The following is a 23,520-nucleotide window of genomic DNA, read 5'->3' as shown; positions in this document are numbered from 1 at the left end:
TTGGTTTGGTTTGGTTTGGTTTGGTTTGGTTTGGTTTGGTTTGGTTTTTCGAGACAGGGTTTCTCTGTATAGCCCTGGCTGTCCTGGTTACTCACTTTGTAGACCAGGCTGGCCTCGAACACAGAAATCCACCTGCCTCTGCCTCCCAAGTGCTAGGATTAAAGGCGTGCGCCACCACAGCCCAGCTTAAGTTAATTTTTTAATATGTATATGTGTTCATAAAGTTTAACTATCACTATTTCTAGTTAATCTTATAATTTGATTAAAAGATAATAATGCATATCCTGAAACTTGCCTTTTAAATGTTAAATATTCTTATATTCTAGTTTATCTTGATTCTATTCATTGATAAAATTCATCCATTTAATTGTATATTTTTCTTTTAGATGAATAGACCTGAACTTATTTATCCTTTCTCCTTTTGATAAACATTTAGTTTTCATTTTTTACCATGTCAAAGCTCTAATAACAACCTTGTAAGAATTACTCTAGGACAAAACAATCTGTAAAAAAGACACATACACCTTCAGCTCTCACAGATGGTACCAAGTTGCCCATATAACGGCTACATCACAACCAGCAGACAGCATCCCATAACAATCTACCTCTTCTTCCAACTCTTATATTCTTTTGGTCCCTCTTCCATGATGTTCCCTTAGCCTTGGAGAGAATGATACGGCAGTCTCATTTAGGGTTAAGTGTTCAACAAGCATTTTGGTCAGCTATAAGATTTCGAAGTCACCACCACCCACTTGGAAAGAGCAGGATCTTTAACCAAGCTGATGGCAACTCTAAGATATGGACATAAACATAAATATTTAAATGACAGTTTGGCTAGTAAATTATGTCCATCTAGCAAAGCAACAACATGAGTTTTCCCATTATGACTTACAATTTTCCCACTCACAGCCTTTGACCAGGCTTATAAGAATCTGACATGAATTCCCTTCTGTTGGTTGGGCTTCAAGCCCAATGAGCATGTGGCTAGTCGAGTTCATAACAGGCATGCCACTAATGCACTTGCAGACTGCGTAGCTTCTTTAATCAATTAATCAATTTATATTTTTTGAAACAGGATATTATTCTATGTGGCCGAGGCTGGCCGCAAATTTTCTATAATTCTCCTGCCTCAGGCTTTTGAGTTTTAGAATTATTGGTGTGAGACATTGCAGCCTGTTGAGTATCTTAAGCATACTTATTTTAAGTTGTTTTCAGATTAATTAATTAATCCCTTCGTTGTTGTTTTTGTCTTTTTTAAATTTTAGGTTTCAAGCTCATCGTATGTGAGCCTATACTCTTCCTTCAATATTGCTAGTCTAAAAATATTTTGCTCACCAATCTTCAACCCGGACCTGTAGGGCTTCTAAACCATAATTAGATTTTGTAATTTACAGTTCATGGCAGATAGCCTAGGATAACTACATTCTTGCTATAAGTAGCTTGATTTAGATACTGGCCAAGAGAGTCTATCTGCTTTTGTCTGCCTTCTTCTTTTCTCTGCCTTGTGTGAGCTAGGCAGTGATCAGTTTTTTTTTCCTGGTCCCCCTTCCAAAGACCTAGAGAGGAGATGAGGCCTCCTCTCTGGACCCTGGCTTTAAGCAATGAACCTAGCTCTGACTCCTTGCCTTGCCTGCACTCCTTGAGGTTCTGTTTCAAGCAAGAGCTTATTTGCCAACTGCTTTTGTCTGATTATTGGACTCAGAAGACCAGCTGTTTTCATTCTCTTCACTACTTGTTTTTCTGCTTCATCTCTTAATACCAAATGCTTATTCTGTTTTTTAGCATGTATATATACGTGTGTGTGTTGTGTGTGTGTGTGTGTGTGTGTATTTTGTTTCCTCACTTTTATTTTGTCTATCATTGGTACCTTAGAGCAAAGATAGTAATTGGGGCATAAACTTACAGTGCATTCCTGACAGGAGTCTTATGCTAATTTTTCTACTGGGTCTCATGGAGAAATCTTTGTCTGTGTGGAAAATTTTAACATTTGTGGAAGGAGCAAGGATGAACTTGATGTTCATTCAAAGTTTGTGGTTTGCAGGCTGTAACATTCTGCTCACATCATCTCCCTAAGTAGGAGACTGATTTTGTTTGTTTGTTTGTTTGTTTGTTGGCCTTGTTTCTAATTATGTGCCCTACTAAGGGGAAGGGTAGTGGCAAGCTACCATCCATCATCACAGGGTGACCCATTCCCTAATTGCAGAGATGATAACAACAACGACACACTTAAAATGTTAAAACAAAGTTTGTGGGTCAATTTACCTTTTGAATTTGTCAAAGTATGAATCTCAAATTATGAGTATGTGTTAATATGGCAATAATGGAGATGAGAGCTAACTTGAAAGACACCACATACACCATATCCACACACACCATATCCACACACCTTATCCACACACCTTATCCACACACACCATATCCACACACACCATATCCACACACCATATCCACACACCTTATCCACACACCTTATCCACACACCATATCCACACACACCATATCCACACACCTTATCCACACACCATATCCACACACACCATATCCACATACCTTATCCACACACCTTATCCACATACACCATATCCACACACACCATATCCACACATCATATCCACACACCTTATCCACATACACCATATTCACATACACCATATTCATATATACCAAATTCACATACACCATATTCAACAAGTCTTCTTACAATGACAATATGATTAATAATTTAGGGTGATAAAATTGTTTTTACTTTAAATGTATATGTATGTGTATATATGTATACTTTAAATGTATATATGTCAATACTATTAATTTAATATATAATAATATATAATACATATATAATATAGTATATATAATATAATAACATACAATAATAATATATAATATGAATATATAACACTTCATCAGAGAAATTGCTGTGTCCCTTGAGTCAAGTCCTTTGACCTTCAGAAGTTCAGGCTACTGACTGCTCAGGTACTTTAGTAAACAATATGCAGGAATACTCATGAAGGAGTGAGGTGAGATCTGAAGGAAGGAGACAGAATGAAAATGGTCACTACCTATTTGTTCATGCGCTTCACTTTCTGATTATCTACTTTGTAACTGGGGAGACTGACCTCAAAGCCCCTGGTGTTGGAACTCTGGAAAGCATGAGAGTTTAGTCTTTGCCTCAAATTTTTTTTTAAAAATTTATTTATTTTATTTATATGAATACACTGTAGCTGTCTTCAGATACACCAGAAGACATCATTGGATCCCATTACAGATGGTTGTGAGACACCATGTGGTTGCTAGGAATTGAACTCAGGACTTCTGGAAGAGCGGTCGTTGCCCTTAACCACTGAGCCATCTCTCCAGTACAATTTTTTTTTCTTGAAAAGCTGTGCAAAGCCATAAGAATACCCCCACTATTGAATATTCTGCTCAAAGTACAACAACCCCAACCACTAACTGTTCTTTCTATCCCAGCCCAAGTCTCTGTAGTCTTCCTGTGACCACTACAGTCTCCAAACTAAACACACATCTGACCGGATGATGAAACTGAATCTTGAAAATTAAGGCCATCCTGTAAGACACATGATGTATATTCAGTAGACTTATACCACCAGAAAGTTAGTGATGGAGAGACAGCTTTGTGTAACCTTAGACAAGGGGCCTTCCTCCTAAGCAGGAAAATGGAGTCTCAGAGGAGTCAGTCCCATCAATAGCCCTGTAGTGAAGCTGGGGTGTTCTCATACTGACATTCTCAGAACTTGGCTTCCTTTGCCATCATCTCTTCCATCACGACATGCTTCCTTGACTCCTGGTCTTCCCTCACAGGACAAGGTTTCCTACCAACAGAAAACACTATTAACTATTCCTTTGTTCAGTCTCCCAGTCCTGCACCCATCTCTCCTCATTCATCTTTCCTTTATATTTTCTTGTACATTGGCAACTCTTCAATATGACAGCCCTTGGAAAACTATGCCACCTTATCTGCAGTTTCCTCTCCTTTCTTTTTTCCTATCATCGTGTGTTTATTTTGACATAATAGTCTTCCCGCTCTAATATTTACCAAAATTGTGAACAAGAAGTAACATGTCTTCACTAAACTTCCAACCTCCCCTCCCCCCAAAAAAAAATCACCATTTGGGTCTGGAGAGATGACTCAGTAGTTAGGAGCACTGGCTGTTCTTCCAGAGGACCAGGGTTCATTTCCCAACACCCATACAGCAGCTAACAACGGCTTGTAACTTCAGTCCCAAGGGATCCAACCTTTTCTTCTAGCCTCCACAAGCTTTCATATGGCCATGGTACAGGACATACATGCAGGCAAACCACTCATACACATAAACCAAAAATAAAAAATAAAATAAAATCTAAACAAACAAACAAACAAAACCCACCACCAATTTCCTCAACAAGCATCTAACTGATGGAAATGTTATTTGGTACAATATAAACTGTGAACCATGTTTGGTTGGATACCAAACATTTTATGTCATGAACGTCTGTGCCACAACAAAGGGCTGAGGCAACAAAGCCATCATCTATGGGTTTTATGTCTTTATTGAGGCAAGCACAAAATGCGCTCATTCATCAGCCTGTGAAGTAGCTGAGACCACACACACACACACACACACACACACACACACACACACACTCATGCCTAGCCTACATGCTCTGTCTCTCTCCAAATATTACTATTTCTTTGTGTCCCTTCTCCTGTCCCCCTCCCTTCTCCCTCTGCCTCCTCTGTTCTTTTTCCATTCTCTAAATGTGACCTATAATCTCTGAATAATAAGATTATGGCTTGTTTATCTGCCTGTCTTGTGGCAATGGGGACTGGGCCTTGTCTATGCTAAGCAAGAGCTCTGTACCTAGTTACAGCCGCAACCCTGTGCATTTCAAAGCCTCACATGTTTAGCTTTTATGTTGACCTAGAGGTATTTTTCTCTGCTCTGACTCTATTTTTAGTTCAGTGTGAATGTAAAAGTCACCAAGAGGTTAAAAAAAAAAATGAAAAAGGGGAAAAGTACAAAATTTTAATGTAACAGTTTATTTGAAAAAAAAAAAAAAAGCCAGACTGCATTTAACTTTCAAGTTGCTGTTTGTTATTTAAATTTGTTTTTAAAGCCTGACCTGCCCAGCACTTGGAAGGCACAGGCTGGCAGAGCTATGTGATTTTTTGTGGGCAGTCCAGTCTATATATCAAATTGTAGGACAGCCAGGGCTACACATTGAGATCCCATCTACAAACAAAAAGACAAATTTAAAAAATTAAATTTGTTTTTACTGTTTAATTTACATATTTTATTTATGCAAAAAAATTCTCAACTGAGGAAACTCGAATGACCAAGAAGCACCTAAAGAAATGTCCAACATCCTTAGTCATCGGGAAAATGCAAATCAAAACAACCCTGAGATTCCACCTCATACCATTCAGAATGGCTAGGATCAAAAACTCAGGAGACAGCAGATGCTGGTGAGGATGTGAAGAAAGAAGAACACGCCTCCATTGCTGGTGGGATTGCTGGATCTTCAGGTAGGTCTATTTCCAATTTTTTGAGGACCCGTCAGACTGATTTCCAGAATGATTGTACCAGCTTGCAATCCCACGAGCAATGAAGGCGTGTTCCCTCCCCAGTGGAGGAGTTAGAGAAGGGACTGAATGAGCTGAGGAGATTTGCAGCCCCGTTGGGGGAGCAACAGTGTCAATCGGCCAGACACTCCCCCCCTCCCCCCGCGAAGCTCCCAGTGACTGGACCACCAACCAAAGAGTTCACATGGAGGGACCCGTGGCTCTGGCCACATGTGTGGCAGAGGACAGCTTTGTTGGACATCAGTGGGACGAGCAGCCCTTGGACCTGAGGGTGTTCTATGCCCCAGTGTTGGGGAATGCCAAAGTGAGAAGACTGGAGTGGGTGAGTGGGTGGGTGAGGGGGCACCCTCAGAGAGACAGGGTGAGGGGGGGTGAGATAGGGAGTTTCTGAAGGGGAGACCTGGAAAGGGGAAAACAATTGAAATGTAAATAAAGAAAATATCCAATAAAAAATTTAAATTTGTTTTTATTGTTTAATTTACATATTTTGTTTATGCAAAAAATACTGGCTATTTTTAAAATGTGTGGTTATGTTAATTTCCATTAGATTCAGCTGATGAATTTTAAGATACAAATTAAAACCATTCAGTAAAGATGGGTGTATTGTGTTCAGGGAATCCTATAAAGCACTGGGAATATAACGATGAAATCAGCTCAGATCTGCCTCGAGCTCATAACCTATTATATTCTAATTTTTAAACTGGGAAAATAGACAACTCAAGAAGCAAGGAGACACAGGCAAGCTAAAGACACAGTCGAGAGAGGGTGGGGGTGGGGGCGGTAGGGCAGGGGTAGGGCTTTCCCTGCAGCTGGGAGGAGCCATGGATTTCAGATGGATATGGGAATTTGATGGGGAGGATGGTCCAAGCCTTTGCTTAGTCTGTCCTGAAGCAAAAAAACAAAAGAATTTGTGTTTGATTCCTTTAAGAGCTGCAAAGTAACTAGCTTGCTAAGCTCCCTGAAGTAATTTAAGGTTCTCAGTTAGTGGCTAATAATTAACATCCATCTACTAGACAACTCCACTGGATCCACCCACGTTAATAAGTTGAGTTGACCTCAAACTCAACTTAGTCAAAAGGCAGTTCTTTATGCTTGCCTTAAGATCTCTCTCACTACATTTTTTTTTAGAGATGTGTTCCAGTCTGACTTGGAATTCCCAATCCTCCTGTCTCAGCTTCCTGAGTATTGGGATCACAGAACAAATGAACACGCTTCCCTTCTGTCTTTTTCCTGAGACTGGAGACCTGAATCATTTGTCATTGCCCTTAAGTAAAGGTCATGGCTATTCAAAGAACTATATTGAACTGAGTCAATTTTCTCCTCTTTCCTTTATTCCTTGCTATATTAGAGATCAACCTAGAGTGTGTGAGTGCGTGTGTGTGTGTGTGCGTGCGTGCGTGTGCATGTGTGTGCGCGTGCGTGCGTGTGCATGTGTGTGTGTGTGCGTGCGTGTGCATGTGTGTGTGCATGCGTGTGCATGTGTGTGTGCATGCGTGTGCATGTGTGTGTGCGTGCCTGTGCATGTGTGTGTGTGTGCGTGTGTGTGCATGTGTGTGTGTGTGCGTGTGTGTGCATGTGTGTGTGTGCGTGCGTGTGCATGTGTGTGTGTGTGCGTGCGTGTGCGTGTGTGTGTGCGTGCGTGTGCGTGTGTGTGTGCGTGTGTGTGTGCGTGCGTGTGCGTGTGTGTGTGCGTGCGTGTGCATGTGTGTGTGTGTGTGTGTGTGTGTGTGTGGCAGGCAAGCAAACTTCAAGGTTAGTCCTTTAAGGTCTAACCTGTGCCTGCCTTCTCAGCCTCCCCAGCTTCATTGCTATCTCTCCACATATGTTTTCTTCAATTTTTACATCAAAGTAAGCTGTTGCCTAGGGAACCTTGTACTGGGTGCTTCCATTTCCTGGAATGTCGACCCTCCACCCCATCTTTCCCTTCTAGCTTGGCTTAATGCTACCGGACTGCACTCCCAGTCTCTCCCTGATGTTTTAACAAGGTGTTATGTTTTCTTTAAGCACTCTTCCACTCTCCTGCCACAGTACTAACCATGCCATATTGCTCTTGGTTAGTTTCCTCCCTTTTCAGGCTGTAGGTCTGAGAAAGCTGGGGTCATTCCTGTCCTATTTTCCAGTCTATCCTTAGGAGCTGAAACTAGAGTGTCTAACCCCAGCCAGATACATACTGGCAAATAGCAGGGATTTAAAAATGAATCTCTTCTTTTACAAGGAGTTATGGAACACTAGCTCTGGGCTCTGTGGTTTAATACAAAGAAACAGATTGTCAAGAAGCACCTTTTAGTTAATCTGTAGTTGTATCTGAATACTGCATATCTATCTCAAAGTGAGCTTTTCTTGGTTCTTTAAAGCCTGAAGGAGCAGCACTCAAGAGTTTCCTTATGAGCTTCCTCTACTTCCCTCCTGGTCACCTCCCCGCTCCCTTCTATGAGGTGACTGTGAGGTCCCTGAAATAGCTTAGCCACTTTCCCAAGATTATGAAATTCCTCTGCATCTTTCCCAGCCCTGCTGTTGCTGGGTAACTTGAAGCCAATCAAGGACTGTCTTCTTCCAGAAACTGTGATGGGATTCACATGTGCTGAGCCTCACAGACTCCAAGTGCTAGTGAGTATCTGACTCACAATGTTCTTTACTCCAACATGCTAGAGAACGAGGGACACTGACAGATACATACAATGGATATAAATATCACCAGCAATAGAAGAGCAAGGTGATGCTATATGGATTTCTTGAGAACCAGTAGACTCCCAGGTCTCTTTCTAAAGGAGTGAGACCAGAAAATGACTCATGAAAACCTTATAACCCAGTTCTCTAAGCTGAAGACCTAAGAGGCAGCTTGTTGACGTCTCTGCCGCTGCTTTTGGAACTATTACACGCAGTGTGGGGGAAAAATCTTAGAAACTTGTCTATCAACACCAAAATCCATTTATGGTTTCCCAGGCAACTCTCTCCATTGCTAAGACATTCAAGTTGTTATAAACTTTGAGGATAGCAATTGGCATACGGCGGCTCTGGCATTTTCCTCTTGGCTGTCTGCTTCATTCATGCCCCTACATGTTCCAGTCTGTGAGACCAGTCACACAATTTTGCAGGGCGAGTGCAAAATAAAAGTGTGAGACTCTGCTTTTCAATTGAAATTTCAAGGCAGTGACAAGGGAGCATGAAACCAAGCGCAGGGCTCTTTCAAGGGTGGAGCCCTGGGTGAGTGCACAGGTAGGGTGGCCATGGCAGTGGTCGTGCTCTCAGCATTTGGGGAAGCTAGGCCCAACAAACACCTTTATAGGTGCCTTTGCTCTTTGCTTCTGCTTCTGCCCATTGGGTAAAAGACACTGACAGAGCTGACTAGAGGGCAGAAAGGAAGAAACAGGCATTTTATTCCTCTGCCACTGCAGCTGTCGCTGAAGCTTCTCACAACGGCAGAGCATTCTTTCACAGATATCACAGCTGCAGCAGCTGGTGACTCTGGGTCCAACATCCTGCAGGGATTTTAAGCAGACTTCTGTAGTTTTTACAAGGGAGACACAGTCTCAGAGCTCCTTAGCTGGTTTTTGTCCTTGTGAAAACATCATACAATGTTCTTATACAAACATAGACAGTATAGCATTCTCCATACCTAGACCATGTGGGACACACGTGTGGCATAGCCTATTGTTCCTAAGGGTACAGTAGACAAAAGCCCAGAATAAATCAAGCAAGAAGAGAAGGTGACAGAGTCAAGGGACAGTAAACTTGAGAAGTACGAAGCTGTTGCTGCATGAAACTGGTTTACATGGTTTACGCATGCTCCTGTAAGTAAATATTTTTGGATTGGGTTAAGACAGTTCCCCTATGTATCATCTGTGTTGCAGGACACTATGTACTATGACCACAATAGTGTGATTACTGATGCATGACTAGTCCCAGGAGCTGTTCAACAAGGATAGGATGTTCATATTTCCTCATAGAAGGAGAAATTAGAGGGCTGGAGAGATGGCTCAGCGGTTAAGAGCACTGCCTGCTCTTCCAGAGGTCCTGAGTTCAATTCCCAGCAACCACATGGTGGCTCTCAACCATCTGTAATGGGATCTGATGCCCTCTTCTGGTGTGTCTGAAGACAGCTACAGTAAATTCATACACATAAATAAAGAAATCTTTAAAAAAAAAAAGGAAGGATTAGAGATGGCCATTACCCTCACCTGAGATTCTATCCACTCCCTCTTGAGCCTCCCTCCTGAGCCTCCCTCTCAGCTGAAAAGGATTCTGCCTCTGTGCAGAATATGCAGAGCATGGCGGGTTAACTGAAGGAGGACCACCAGAAAGTCATCATCCATGCTTGAGTAGGACTTTCACTGACTGGCACTGACCAGCTGCTGGATCACGCATGCTCCTGTAAGTAAGTCCAATAAATGTAATGGTATGCCAAGCAGGATTTGTGTGGAATCATTTCTTTGGGCCATCACTGGTGCCTGATCTGGGACGAGATGACCTTTGATCCAAGTAGACTATATCCAAGGCTGATATTAAACTCAAGATGTTCCTGCTACCTCTACAGTGCTCAGATTATAAGCATCTACTACCATGGGCTACTAACAATTAACATTTTTTATATATATGAATATTTTGCCTGTACATATGTCTGTACACTTTGTGTATGCCTGGTCCCCACAGAGGCCAGAAGACATCATTAGAGACCCTAGAATTGGAGTTACTGGTGATTGTAGCTTCCATGTGGTACTGGCAACCAAACCTAGGCCCTCTTTAAGTGTCAAGTGCTCTTAACCGCTGAGCTATCTTTCCAGCCCCAACAGTAAAAATGCTTTATAAGAGAAGCCCACTCTCAGGCTGGTGAGATGGCTCAGCAGTTAAGAGCACTGTCTTCCAGAGGTCCTGAGTTTAATTCCCAGCAACCACATGGTGTCTCACAATCATCTGTAAAGTACTCACATACATAAAATAAATATCTTAGAAATTATTTAAGAAAAGAAAAGCCCACTCTCTAGTAATGACTAGACTACTGTATAACAAATACAAAGACCACTAGATCACCATGATCAAGTGGTACATGGTATTCTTGTATAGTACCAGTCACATAGTATGTGTGCTTACACAAGAACCATCATAGGGAGAAATTCATTGCCCTGTACTCATGCTTAGAGAGGCACCAAGCATAAGGGGGTTTCACCTTTTTATAATCTTTGGGACCCTGGCATATGTACAGTTCCAGGTTGATCATAAGGTCCTTACACAGGTGCTACCATGAAGTGTACATTGCCATTGGTCCTAGCAGCAGGTCCTGTCTTCATCAGGGACAATAAAGAGTGCTTTTGGGCTCTAGTAAAACTACCTTCTCCTTAGTCCTATAGTAAGAAGGTTAAAAACAGTTTCCTGAAGTCATTGCCCTCTGCTTAGTTACCTTCTCATTTTGCTCCTTCAGCTTTTCCAACAATAGCAATTATTCCTTAAATTAAGTCCCCTGATTAAAGTAATCAGTACCATCTCTATTTTCCTGATGAGGCATCAGCTGACAAAATGGCTGGGTCCTTAACATCATGTTTCCCCTCTGACCCAGGTACTAAATTTACAAGGATGCATCCTATGGATATGACTGTGTGGTGGGAAGAGACAGAACTAAACTGATACTGCATCTAGTCTCCCATACCTTTCTGGAATAGCAGAGCCTGGAAGCAGCCTGATTCCTAAGACCCAACGATACAGTTGCTGTAAGATAGGGAAGACGAATTTCAATGGGACAAAGTGTAACAGGAAGCCCAGAAATGGGGATTTAGTATATAATTAGAGTGGTCTTTCAAGTCAATATGTGACAAGGACAGGAGACGAAAATTACAGCCCAATATCTCTCATGGGCAAAACATAAAATTCATTAACAAATAATTGGCAAATAGAATCGACAAAACCATTAAAAAGATAATGAATCATGTGACCTGTGGGAAATGAATGAAGTCCCGAGTAGATGTGTGTTGTTGACATGAGCACAGCCGTGTCAAGGAGCAGTGCCTCAGACCCACGAGAACAGCAAAGCCTTCCACAGGTCAGACTCAGAGGACTAGCAATGCCTTCCTCTAGTCTCAGTATAGACATTTATGGACTATTAACCTTTAGCTACAACCAGTGAATGCAGAAACCATTAGCCACAGTTTTCTCCTTCTGGATGATAGCAACCTAGGATTACTGCCTTATAGAGCCCTCCTTCTGAGAAAAGCTAACCTGCCTCCTTCCTGTTCACACTCATAGCCCATTTAGTCCTCCATTTTTTTTTTAATGTTTGTCTACTTTGTTCTCTGTTGTCCCTGTTAGGGCAAGCCTTCAACTTCAAAGGCCTTGGCAATGGCAGTGGGGCTTTCTTCCCCAAAACGAATTAATAGTTAAAAGGAAACAAATACTGCTGGGTATAGTGGCACATTTATGTAGTCCCAGTATTTGGGAGGCAGAGGCAGGCAGATTTCTGAGTTCGAGGCTAGTCTGGTTTACACAACAAGTTCCAGGACAGTAAGAGCTGCACAAAGAAATTCTGTCTCAAAAAAACAAAAAAAGGAAAGACAAAAACCACTGAATGCGGTATTATATGCCTATAATTCCAACACTCAAGAGGCCAAGGTAAGAGTATCTTTAGCTGAAGGACAATGTGGCCAAATAATGAGTTCCTGGCCAACCTGAGCAGTATGGCAAGACCTTGTCTCAAGAAGAACAGACAAATAAATAAATAAAAACTGCATTAACAGGACAAAGGTCAAGCAAGATGATTTCTACAGATAAGGGAAAATCACTTGTCAAAATTGATGACAAACACTCTCAACAAGCTAATAATAGGAGAGAACATTCTCAATATGATTGATAAAGGGCATCTGCCAAAAAAAAAAAAAGCCCACAGCTAAGCTAATAATTACTATTTATAGTTTCCTAGGCAACACATATTCTGAAGAATGGTTCAGGTTCGAAAAGATAAAAAACAAAAACAAAAAAATCCATTGTGCATAACATTCTGAAAACACGTAGCCAGGGTTGGGGAGACGGCTCAGCCAGTAAAAGTGCTTGCTACCATGCCTGAGGTCCTGAGACTGATCCCCTATCAGTGGAAAGAGAGAACAGACTTCTGCAAGTTGTCCTTTGACCTTCACATATACACAAGAGCAAACGCATAGATACAATAGGTAGGTAGATAGATAAATGATAAATAGATAGATAGATAGATAGATAGATAGATAGATAGATAGATAGATAAAAACAAATAAGAAAACCCCTCATAGGCAGTCAGTCATTGTTCACAGGTTAGGTAGAAAACAAGGCACAATGCCCACTACCTCTCTACTAGTCAACATTTTACTGGAGTTGTAGCAAAGGAAAGAAAAATAAAAAGTACAAAGTTCAGAAGAGCTGTCCTTACAGAGCTGATGTGATCATATACAAGAAAAGTAAAATCAAACATGGGAACAATCGGAGATCAACCAGAGAACAGTAAGATACACACCTCATACATTACACCAGAAAATGTTTTTAATAACTACAGGAAGTTAAAGGGGCTGAGGAGTATTGTGCAACAGTTGCCATCTGAAGGTGTAAGGCATTCTTGTTAGAAAATAACATCTACAAGTAGAATAGGCTAGTGAATACAAATACTGTGTATTGGCTGGTTTTATGTGTCAGCTTGACACAAGCTGGAGTTATCACAGAGAAAGGAGCCTCCCTTGAGGAAATGCCTCCATGAGATCCAGCTGTAAGGCATTTTCTCAACTAGTGATCAAGAGGGGGAGGGTCCAGCCCATGGTGGGTGGTGCCATCCCTGGGCTGGTAGTCCTGGGTTGTATAAGAAAGCAAGCTGAGCAAGCCAGGGGAAAGTAATCTAGTAAACAGAACTCTTCCATGGTCTCTGCATCGGCTCCTGCCTCCTAGTTCCTGCCCTGTGTGAGTTCCTGTCCTGACTTCCTTTGGTGATGAACAGCAATGTGGAAGTGTAAGCTGAATAAACCCTTTCCTCCCAACTTACTTCTGGGTCATGATGTTCTCTGCAGGAATAGAAACCCTAAATAAGACATACTGTAACAAAAATTTTTGTAAAAATTTGTTGACATTTGTTTATTTTATATGTATGGATATTTTGCCTGCATGTATGTCTGTACACCACATGCTTGCCTGTTGCCTAGAGAGGGCAGAACAGTGTCAGATCCCACAGCACTGGAGTTACAGATAATTGTGAGCTACCATGTAGATGCTAGGAACCAAACCTTTGTCCTCTATGAGATCAACAAGTGCTTTTAACCACTGGGCCACCTCTCCAGACCCTGGAACAAAGGTTTTTGGGTGTTTGTTTGTTTATTTGGTTGATTGGTTGGTTGGTTTTTAAACTTCTGGATGACTAGAATACAAAAATGCAAAGTTAAAGGGCAAATAAGTTGAAAAAAATATTTGTGATTCCTGTCACAGACAAAGGGCTATTATGCTGATATAGAAGGACTCTGGAGAGGAAATAGTCTGAGGAAAATGGGAAAGAAATGGATTAAAGAGGAAATAAGAGCTCTCAAACACAGTCCTCAACCTCCCCATAGGGAAAAGATGCCGAATAAAAGCACCTCAAAAATATCATTTTTTATCAATCGAACTAACAAAAGTCAAACACAGTTTTAAAACACTCACTGAAGAGGAAATACACTTAGCAGGAGATAGGAGGGGGGTAATGGTAGGCAACTAGACAGCGTGACCAAGCATGTTATGTGTCTGTGTGGAAGCATCACAATTAAACCCATGGGTTTGAACAACTCATACACACAAGAAAAGAAAACAGCGTCTCAAAGTGCAAAAACAACATCAACTGATACAAACCCTAAGGAAGGCAACATTTACTAAGATTACAAATGTGATCTGGGCAAAGTGATATACCAGCAATCTCAGCACTCTGGAAGCTGAGGCTGGAGAATTGCAGATTTGAAGCCAACTTGGCATTCATTCAGTTTGTCTCAAAACAATACCAATGTATGTTCCCTTTAACTCAGAAGTTGAGTTTCTAGAATTTTTATCCTACAGTTATATTGCCCCAGTGTGTTAAGTTGTTTGTTATCATGGTCTTAGAAATTCCAAGATGCTCAGTATGGCCCAAATGCCACACAAGGGAGGATATGTTAAAAAGATAATGTACATTTCTACTGGGATTCTATGGCAGCCCTTAAACCTGGGCAAACTACATATCAAAAATCAGCATATAGTTGAACTTCATATAGTAATCTTCAAGATTTCTTATCACTAGAAAGGTAATTCGGTACCTTTATAATAGTGGCCATCTGTGTACAATTGGGAGGGTGTGTATATTGGCTTAGATATCCGCCGAGTATCTTGAGCAGGATTAAAGGTGAACATGAGAAGGGAGAAGGGCTTTAAGGAAGGAATAGAGGTAGAAGTTAAGTGGAGGGCCGGGCAGTGGTGGCGCACGCCTTTAATCCCAGCACTTGGGAGGCAGAGGCAGGTAGATTTCTGAGTTCGAGGCCAGCCTGGTCTACAGAGTGAGTTCCAGGACAGCCAGGGCTTCCCAGAGAAACCCTGTCTCAAAAAAAAAAAAAAAAGAAGAAGAAGAAGAAGAAGAAGAAGTTAAGTGGGACACGAGAAGAAGAAAGGACTCCTGGAAAGAAGGACACATGAGTGAGTGCGCAGGGGTGTATGAAAGAGGTGTGTGAGGGGAGGGGGGACAAGCACAAAACTTATGAAGAACACATTATGACCTCATGACTCTGGATGTTAATTAAGAACAAGCAAGCTTCTTTTTGCAGTGTCCTAGTTTGTTTTCTATTGTTGCCGTGTCAAATACTCACAATCGACTTAGAGAGGAGAGGGTTTATTTGACTGGTATGCCCAATAGTGAGGGAGGTTAGGCAGGAACTCAAGCAGAGCAGAGGCAGGAACCATGGAGGAATGATACTTACGGGCTTGCTTCCCCTGGTCTGCTCAGCTTGCTTTCTTATACAACCCAGGACTATCTGCCCAGTGGTGGCACCACACATAATGGCATGGATCCTTCTACACGTGTGCCCATAAACACACACACACACACACACACACACACACACACACACACTCGTGCCTATGAATGCATATACACAATATACAAAATAAATTAATTTTAAGATTAAGTTCCCTTTCTCAGGGAGACAGCTGCTACAGCTAAACAACCCTCATGTTTAGTGACACAGTCATTTGTATTCATGGGATCCAACTGTGGATCAAGAAGAGGGTGTATGATGGGGATTCTGTGTGTACTGAACATACACACACTTTTTGAGTTATTAATTCCTTAAACAATACAGTTTAATGGCCATTTGCAGAGATTTATGTGGTGTTTGGTATCTTAAGTAGTCTATAGATGATTTAAAATGATGTGCAAAGGTCATATGTCAAGAGTATGGCACTTCATGCATGAGACATAAACATCTGGATGTTGGTATTAGCAGAGTGTTCTGGAACCAGTTCCCTCTGCAAATCATAGTGTCAACTCACTAGTTCCATAGACAGAACCTGCCAGATCCTGAGCACAGGTCACATGTCAGTCAGGTAGTAGTGCTGCAAACTCTTGTCCCCATCGTGTGCCTCTGACACACACACACACACACACACACACACACACCTTACACCAACTACCTCCTCCTGTTTAATAGAGAAAACAAACACCACCAGCAGTGAATTTCGAGCCTTTTTAATCTTCTCCATCTCCAGACTTCTCCCATTTCTAAACAGTCTCAGTTTCCTGCTTCAGGGACTGTGTGGCCTTCCTTTTCCTTCTCAAGCATGTGAAGTCCCTTCTGTACTTTAATCAATAATCTCCCTTATGTCTATATCTTCAATTTCTTCTATGGCCTTTCCTTTGTCTTATTTGATACCAGCCTCCAGAGTCAGGGACTTCAGCCTTTTATGTTCCTCTCAGTACTCTAGTCTTTCCTGAGCCCCTTATTGCTGCTTCCTTACCATCTTCCCAGCATGCCCTGACCCCTGCCCTGACCCCTGTTCAGGCTTTCATATCTTTAATCAAGATTTCTTGCAATTTGCTTCTGGCTTGCTGGCTCTGTCTGCCTCAGTTTATCTTCCATCTTACTCCAAAGCAATTTTTCCCATGATGCCTGCTATAGACCACATGCCCTCAAAATTCACACATTGTTTCTAAGCGATGATATTAAGATAAGAGACTTTTGGAGAGTCCCAGTCAGAAGGCTGGACCCTTGGGGACTGGGTTAGGGTGCTTACAAAAGGACTTGAGGGAGGGAGTAGATCTGCATTCTTTCTCTCTTCTATTCCTTCATCTATGTGAAAACACAACATCCAGGGTACCAACTTGGAAACAGAGATGCAGATCCACCTGCACCTTGGTCATCTCCTTCCCAGATTTCTTTTGATAAAGACTCAATCTATGGCAGCACCTGGACCAATTCAAGGCCCTTCTTGGCAGAGTCCTAGTCTCTATCACGCTCAGAAGGCAAGCCCAGTGACTATCGCACACATTAAATGTGCGTGGCACTGTCTGCTTCCCTTCTGCGGTTGGCCACTCATAAGATGTCTTTTTCTTGTCTTCCCAATGCCCTTCACAGTACAGCACTACTGTAATCTCCAGGAAGAAGCTTCCTGAGAAGAGCTGTCTTGTGACAGTCTGAACTTCATCTTCCCTTGTCATAGCATACACAGAAATCCAGCTGACAGGAAGGTAGGTTTATTTGTTTGTTTGTTTGTTTGTTTGTTTGTTTCAGTCCTGTAAGATGCCATCGTTGCTTCTGATAGGAAATCCGAGCTGCTCAGATTCAGTTCCCGTGGCTCCTGGATGACTGACTACAATTCTGACAGCTTTAAAATTCTCACTTTATCTTCAGACTTCCAGAGTTTGCCTGTGATATGCCTGATTATTATTTTCTTTGTATTAATCCTGCTTAACTTTCACTGGCTTTTTTGTTGTTGTTGTTGCATCTGTCAATGTATGTCTCACTGTATCGTTCCCCCTTATCTCCAGGGGGTGTATTCCAAGACTCCCAGGGGATGCTTGAAACCACAGATAGCACCAAGTCATACATAGAATACAGCGATATTTTGTTGTTTATACAGATAGATTATGTTTTGTGTGTTTATATCTATCTATGATGAGGATTGATTCATTAAGAGATCAGCAGCAATAATTAAAGGCTAGAAATGGATCCGAGAAGCAAAATGATTGCTTAATAATAACTAATTATATAATTGAATATTCATGGGCTGTAGACACAGCTTAGTGATAGAGATCTTGCCTAGCTAATTATGGGTTTGGTCCTCTGGACCTCAGAAAAGTATAACAATGTACTGTAATAAGAACTATAGGAGCTAAGCATGGTGGTGCACAACTTTAATTCCAACACTCAGGATGCAGAGGCAGGTGGATCTCCGTGAGTTCAAGACTAGCCTCATCTACAAAGTGAGTTCAGGACAGCCAGGGCAGTTAACAGAAAAGCACTATCTCACAAAACAAAACAAAAAAAATTAAAAAAAAGAATTATGATTTATATGAGTTCTCAGTCTCTCATTCCCTCTCCTGCCACTCTCAAAATATCTTGTGCTGAGCTAGGTGTGGTATTGCACACCTGTCATCTAAGTACTTGGAAGGTCAAAGTAGGAGGCCAGCCTAGGGTACATAGCATGACTCTGTCTCAAATATATAGGGCTGTCAAGATGGCTCAGTGGGTAAAGGCACTTGCTGCCAAGTCTAACAACCCCAGGACGCACACTGTTGAAGGAGGGAACTGACTCTGATCTCCACGTGAATGCCAGAGTATGCATACCCCCCAAGAAATGAATAAATGAATATGTGTAATTAAAAATATATAAACAAAATCTTATCATATTGTGTTAATGTTTCTTGCCTGCAGCTGATAGTGGGTAATACAGCTGGGTATGTGTCATCAAATACACTACTCAGCTCAGGCACGCCTGCATAATGTCTCACCCCACACAGCACATGTGTTAGGTTTTCTGACGCTGTCCACCCAGTTCCCAAGGCTTGCTCTTTTCTTTTTTTTCTTTTTTTGTTTTTTTTCGAGACAGGGTTTCTCTGTGTAGCCCTGGCTGTCCTGGAACTCACTCTGTAGACCAGGCTAGCCTCGAACTCTCGAACTCAGAAATCCGCCTGCCTCTGCCTCCCAAGTGCTGGGATTAAAGGCGTGCGCCACCACCGCATGGCGAAGGCTCGCTCTTTGTTTTGTTTTTCTTTCAAGATTTTTTTTTCTCTCTGCTCCTCTGTGTAATTTCAACTAGTCTATCACCAAGTTTATTGAATCTCCGTCAATCGCCATCTAATGTTAAGCCTATGCTATGACAGCTTCATTCCTCTCTCCCTCCTTCACTCCCAACCTTCCTTTCTGTGGTTCCTTCTTTCCATGTGGTGCTGGGAATCGAACCCAGAGCCTTATGCCTGCTATGAAGGTACTCTATCACTGAGCTACATCTCTAGGCCCCTTACATATGTTTTCAAATTCTAGAACTTCCATTTGAGCTTCACTTCTCTGCTGAAGTTTCCTATCTTTTTTAGAGAGACACTCTTCCGTTTTTTTTTAAAGATTGTATTTATTATATATATATGAGTACACTGTAGCTGTCTTCAGACACACCAGAAGAGGTTGTGTGCCACCATGTGGTTACTGGGAATTGAACTCATGACCTCTTGAAGAGCAATCAGTGCCCTTAACCACAGAGCCATCTCTCCAGCCTCCTGCTGAGGCTTCCTATACATACAATAGCTGCTTTAGAAGCCCTAGCTCCAGTATCCAACATCTGGTAAACCTCTATTGATGACCGTCTTCTCTGGTGGTAGTGGGCTGTGATTCTCTGTCCACATGCTGAATTTAAAATCTATTCTGGACATCGTGAGTAATGCCTTTGCCACAGGCTAGTTCCTCCTCTGTAGCTCAGGCTAGTTCCTCCTCTGTAGCTCAAACTAGTTCCTCCTCTGTAGCCCTCACTTATCTGGAATCTCTTCCTTAGCTTTTCATCAACGAAGGGTGCCTCAGACTTTGTCCCCTGACTCTGAAGACTGTGTGTGCTGCCTTGGGCCTGTAACCCCAGACTTTGGGAGGCAGAGTCGGGAGGATTTCTGTGTGTTCATGGTTAGCCTAAGCTACAGAGTAAAACCCTGTCTCAAGAGAGAGAAGTGGGGGGAGGGGTGGAGAAACAAGATTATTTGTGTACACACATCCTGTTTGCACATTAGCCTCTTTAAGTGGCACAGATTGGTACTGTCCTCCTTGGCTTTCTATTACTGTGATAAACAACATGACCAAAAGCAACTGTGGAAGAAAGGGTTTATTTCTTCTTACAATTCCCAGGTCATTGACTATTACTGAGCAAGTCAGAGCATCAGGGCAGGACTCTTGAGTTCCTGAAGCCAAAACCATGGAGAAAGAAGCTTGCTCCTCCTCCAGGCTGCTTTCCTGTACAACACAGGATCACCTCTTCCCAGGTGACCCCTGCTCATGTCAAGTTAACAAATAACCAGCCTAGGGTTCTATGCTCACTCTCAAAGCTGTTATCATCGAGACATTGTCTCTTTTGAAATTTCTGCATTTTTAATTAATTTTTTGTGATGTTAGGGATAAAATCCAGAAACTCACCAAGCCACACTGTGAATCCCTAAATTTGTAGATATGTGATTGGCAAAATAAAGATTATACATGCAACACGATAGCAATGACTACTCACCACAACCAAATGAATTAACATACCTGCCACCTCAATATCAGAACTTACTGGACTCACAAGTGAAGGTGTGTGCCTTTAATCAATGTCTTTTTTTCTCTCTGTATCTAGGTGAGCCTCTTCTTGTCATTTAAGATACCAGCTCTCTTCTACTGCCTGCTCTGCTTGTCTTCTAGGGGCTGAGTAGTTGGATTGTTTTTGTTGTTGTTTATTTTGTCCTGTTTTGTTTGTTTTTCCATTTCATCTAGAATTTTGTTTTAGATATATAAGTTGTTGTTGTGTGTTTGTGTGTGTGTGTTTCTTGTTTTTTGGTCTTGTTTTATATTTTGTTTTGTTTGTTTTCCCATTCTATTTAAAAAAATTTTTTTAGAGAGATGTATGTTGTTTTGTTTGAGGCTGGCCTCAAACTGGCAATCCTCCTGCCTCAGCCTCCTTAGTATTGACATTATAGACTTGTATCACACATCAAGTTTATTTTTATATTTTATCCAGAGTGTTTTCTTCTATCTAGATGAATATACACCAGAAGCTTACTCAGCTATGCTAGATATAGGCCTGACAACTATTTCCATCTCTCTGCCTTCTGGACATGTGGATGAATCGTGCTTTCTATTCCTTGAGGGTGGGATGACAACATATGAGATATGATTGAAAGTTCTGCCTTTAGTGTTCCAGATGGTGCCTCTTCCCTCAACATGGGTCCTGAACTGATAGACGCATCACCCGATTTTTGTTTTAAGTGTATTCTGAACAATAAACAAATCATTTTTATTTAAGCAACTAGCAAGGCGCATCATATGTTACTGTAGCTTCATCATCTAACCTATCCTGAACGGATCCGCGCCTCATTTTCTTCTCATTTGCATCAGTTCCTGGGGCTGCTGGGACAATGGGCCACAACTTTACTGGATTAAAAAAGTCACAAAACTATATCAGCTTTGAGAATCAGCAAGTGTAAATCTGCCTGTAAGGCTGCATTCCTTCAGTCTCCTGAGCAAACATCACCTTAACTTTTGGGCTTCTGAAAGCTGCCTGAGTTTTCCTCCATCTCTCCGGCCTCCTCTCTCATAAAATCACCGAGATTATGCCACGCCTACTCTGTTAACTCAAGATAAACGTCCTCTCTCAAGATCCTGAAACTTCCTTTTGCTGTGTAAGGCCATGGATTCAAGGGCTGAGAATCCAAACGTGGACGTTTTGAGGAAACTAATATTCAGCCTACCAAACAAAATGCCAGTGGTCTCTCTAGCACAGTAACTCAGAGAGAGGAGGTGCTTGCTAACTGTGAATTAATTAAACAAAATTTTTGCTATTAGCATTAGCATCACTCGGGAGCTCGTTAAAATGTAGCACTCTGGCCCACCCCAAACCTACTGAACCCAAATCTTCATTTTAACAAGCTCCCCAGATGGGCCTCTCTACAGTGATGCAGGAGGTGTGCTGGAGTGAGTCATCTAATCTAATAACAATGGCTAACGCAGACTGAGACTCTGCAATGTGTGCTCGCTCTGCCTAACAGGGTCACGACCCACCTCTGACCTCAGCCGCACCAAACATTTCTGTGGAGTGCAAATTTTGGGCTAATTCCTGAATACTCTCTGCTCCCCCTCCCCCTGCGCCTTCTTCAAAGCTGAGGAGCCCAGACACGGAGGGGTTGATAAACCTGAAAGAGATTCTCATGAAAGAGAAAGAATGTGGTGCTGGTGGTGGGCCAGTCTCTTTGCTTCCCGTCCTTGGAATGGATAACTGTAAGAAGGTTTCCCATAGGAGGGATCTCAGTTGTGCTCCCAAATGCTGGCTCTTCTTTCCTGGCATCCGCTGCAGAGAAGCTAATCTGTCTTCGGGTTCTTTCTACAGCAAACACCAAGGTGGTACTTACTCAGCACCAGGTCCTCAGCTGAACGCTGTTTATAGCATGTTATACTTGCAGCAGTTCTGTGAAGAGGCACGATTTTTATTACAGTTGTTTGTTTGTTTGTCTTGTTTGTTTTGTTTTGTTTTAAGACAGGGTTTCTCTGTCTAGCTCTTGATTTGTAATCCAGGCTGGCCTCAGACTCACAGAAATCCACCTGCCTCTGCCTCCCAAGTGCTGGGATTAAAGGAGTGGGTCACTAAACCCTGCATCATTTTTACCCCTTTTTAGATGAAATTTTAAGAGCCACAAGCCACATGTTATGGTGTGTGATTATAATCACAGTCATGCTGAGATAACGGAGAACTGTTAAGAACATGAGGTCAGCCTGGGCTACATAGTGAGAATCCACCCTAAAAAAAAAAAAAAAATTACATACAAACAAAACTAGTAAGGTGCTGTATGGCAGAAATCCCAGCACTCGCCGGGCGGTGGTGGCGCACGCCTTTAATCCCAGTACTTGGGAGGCAGAGGCAGGCGGATTTCTGAGTTCAAGAGTTCGAGGCTAGCCTGGTCTACAGAGTGAGTTCCAGGACAGCCAGGGCTACACAGAGAAACCCTGTCTCGAAAAAGCCAAAAAAAAAAAAAAAGAAAGAAAGAAAGAAAGAAAGAAAGAAAGAAAGAAAGAAAGAAAGAAAAGAAAAAGAAGAAGAAAAAGAAATCCCAGCACTCAGGAACTGGAGGCAGGAAGATCTGAAGTTCAAAGACATCCTCAGGTATATAGCCAGTTCTAGGCTAACCTGGGCTATATGAGGCCTCATCTCAAGAAAAAAAAATCCCCAAAATAACAACAACAACAACAACAAAAAAAACCCAACCTGCCCCCCAAATCCATGAAATTCTAAAAGAAATAACACAATTTTCCCAACTTCAAAGAAGTAATGAATGGTAGTGTCCACTGATAATGGCTCACTGGTTTGACCTCAGCCTGACACTCAGTGAATTACCTGTTAAAGTTATGGTCCGGTTCTGCCTTCCCTGCTCCACACTCCCAGAAAAAAGACTCAGACTCAAAATATATTTGCTAATAATTTGACCATATAGCTAGGCTCTTCTCTAACTAGAATCCTAACTTAAGATGACCCATTTATTTTACTTTATATTCTGCCACAAGGCTGGTTACCTATAGCACTACTCCGGAAAGAACACATGACAGCTTCCATTGCATAACTTCTATCATATTAAAACTGAAAACAAATGGGGCCTGGTGCATATACCTTAACCCAGTACTCAGCAACCTAAAGCAGGCAGACCGTCACAAGACTAAGGCCAGCCGTAGCTACACAAGGATGGCTCAGCAAATAAAGATGCATACCTGGTGACCTCAGCTTCATCCCTGGCACCC

Source organism: Grammomys surdaster, unplaced genomic scaffold (genome assembly GCF_004785775.1).
Source record: "Grammomys surdaster isolate TR1022 unplaced genomic scaffold, NIH_TR_1.0 141, whole genome shotgun sequence".
NCBI lineage: Eukaryota > Metazoa > Chordata > Mammalia > Rodentia > Muridae > Grammomys > Grammomys surdaster.
The sequence above is the reverse complement of the archived record's forward strand: the minus strand, read 5'-3'. Positions refer to the sequence as shown.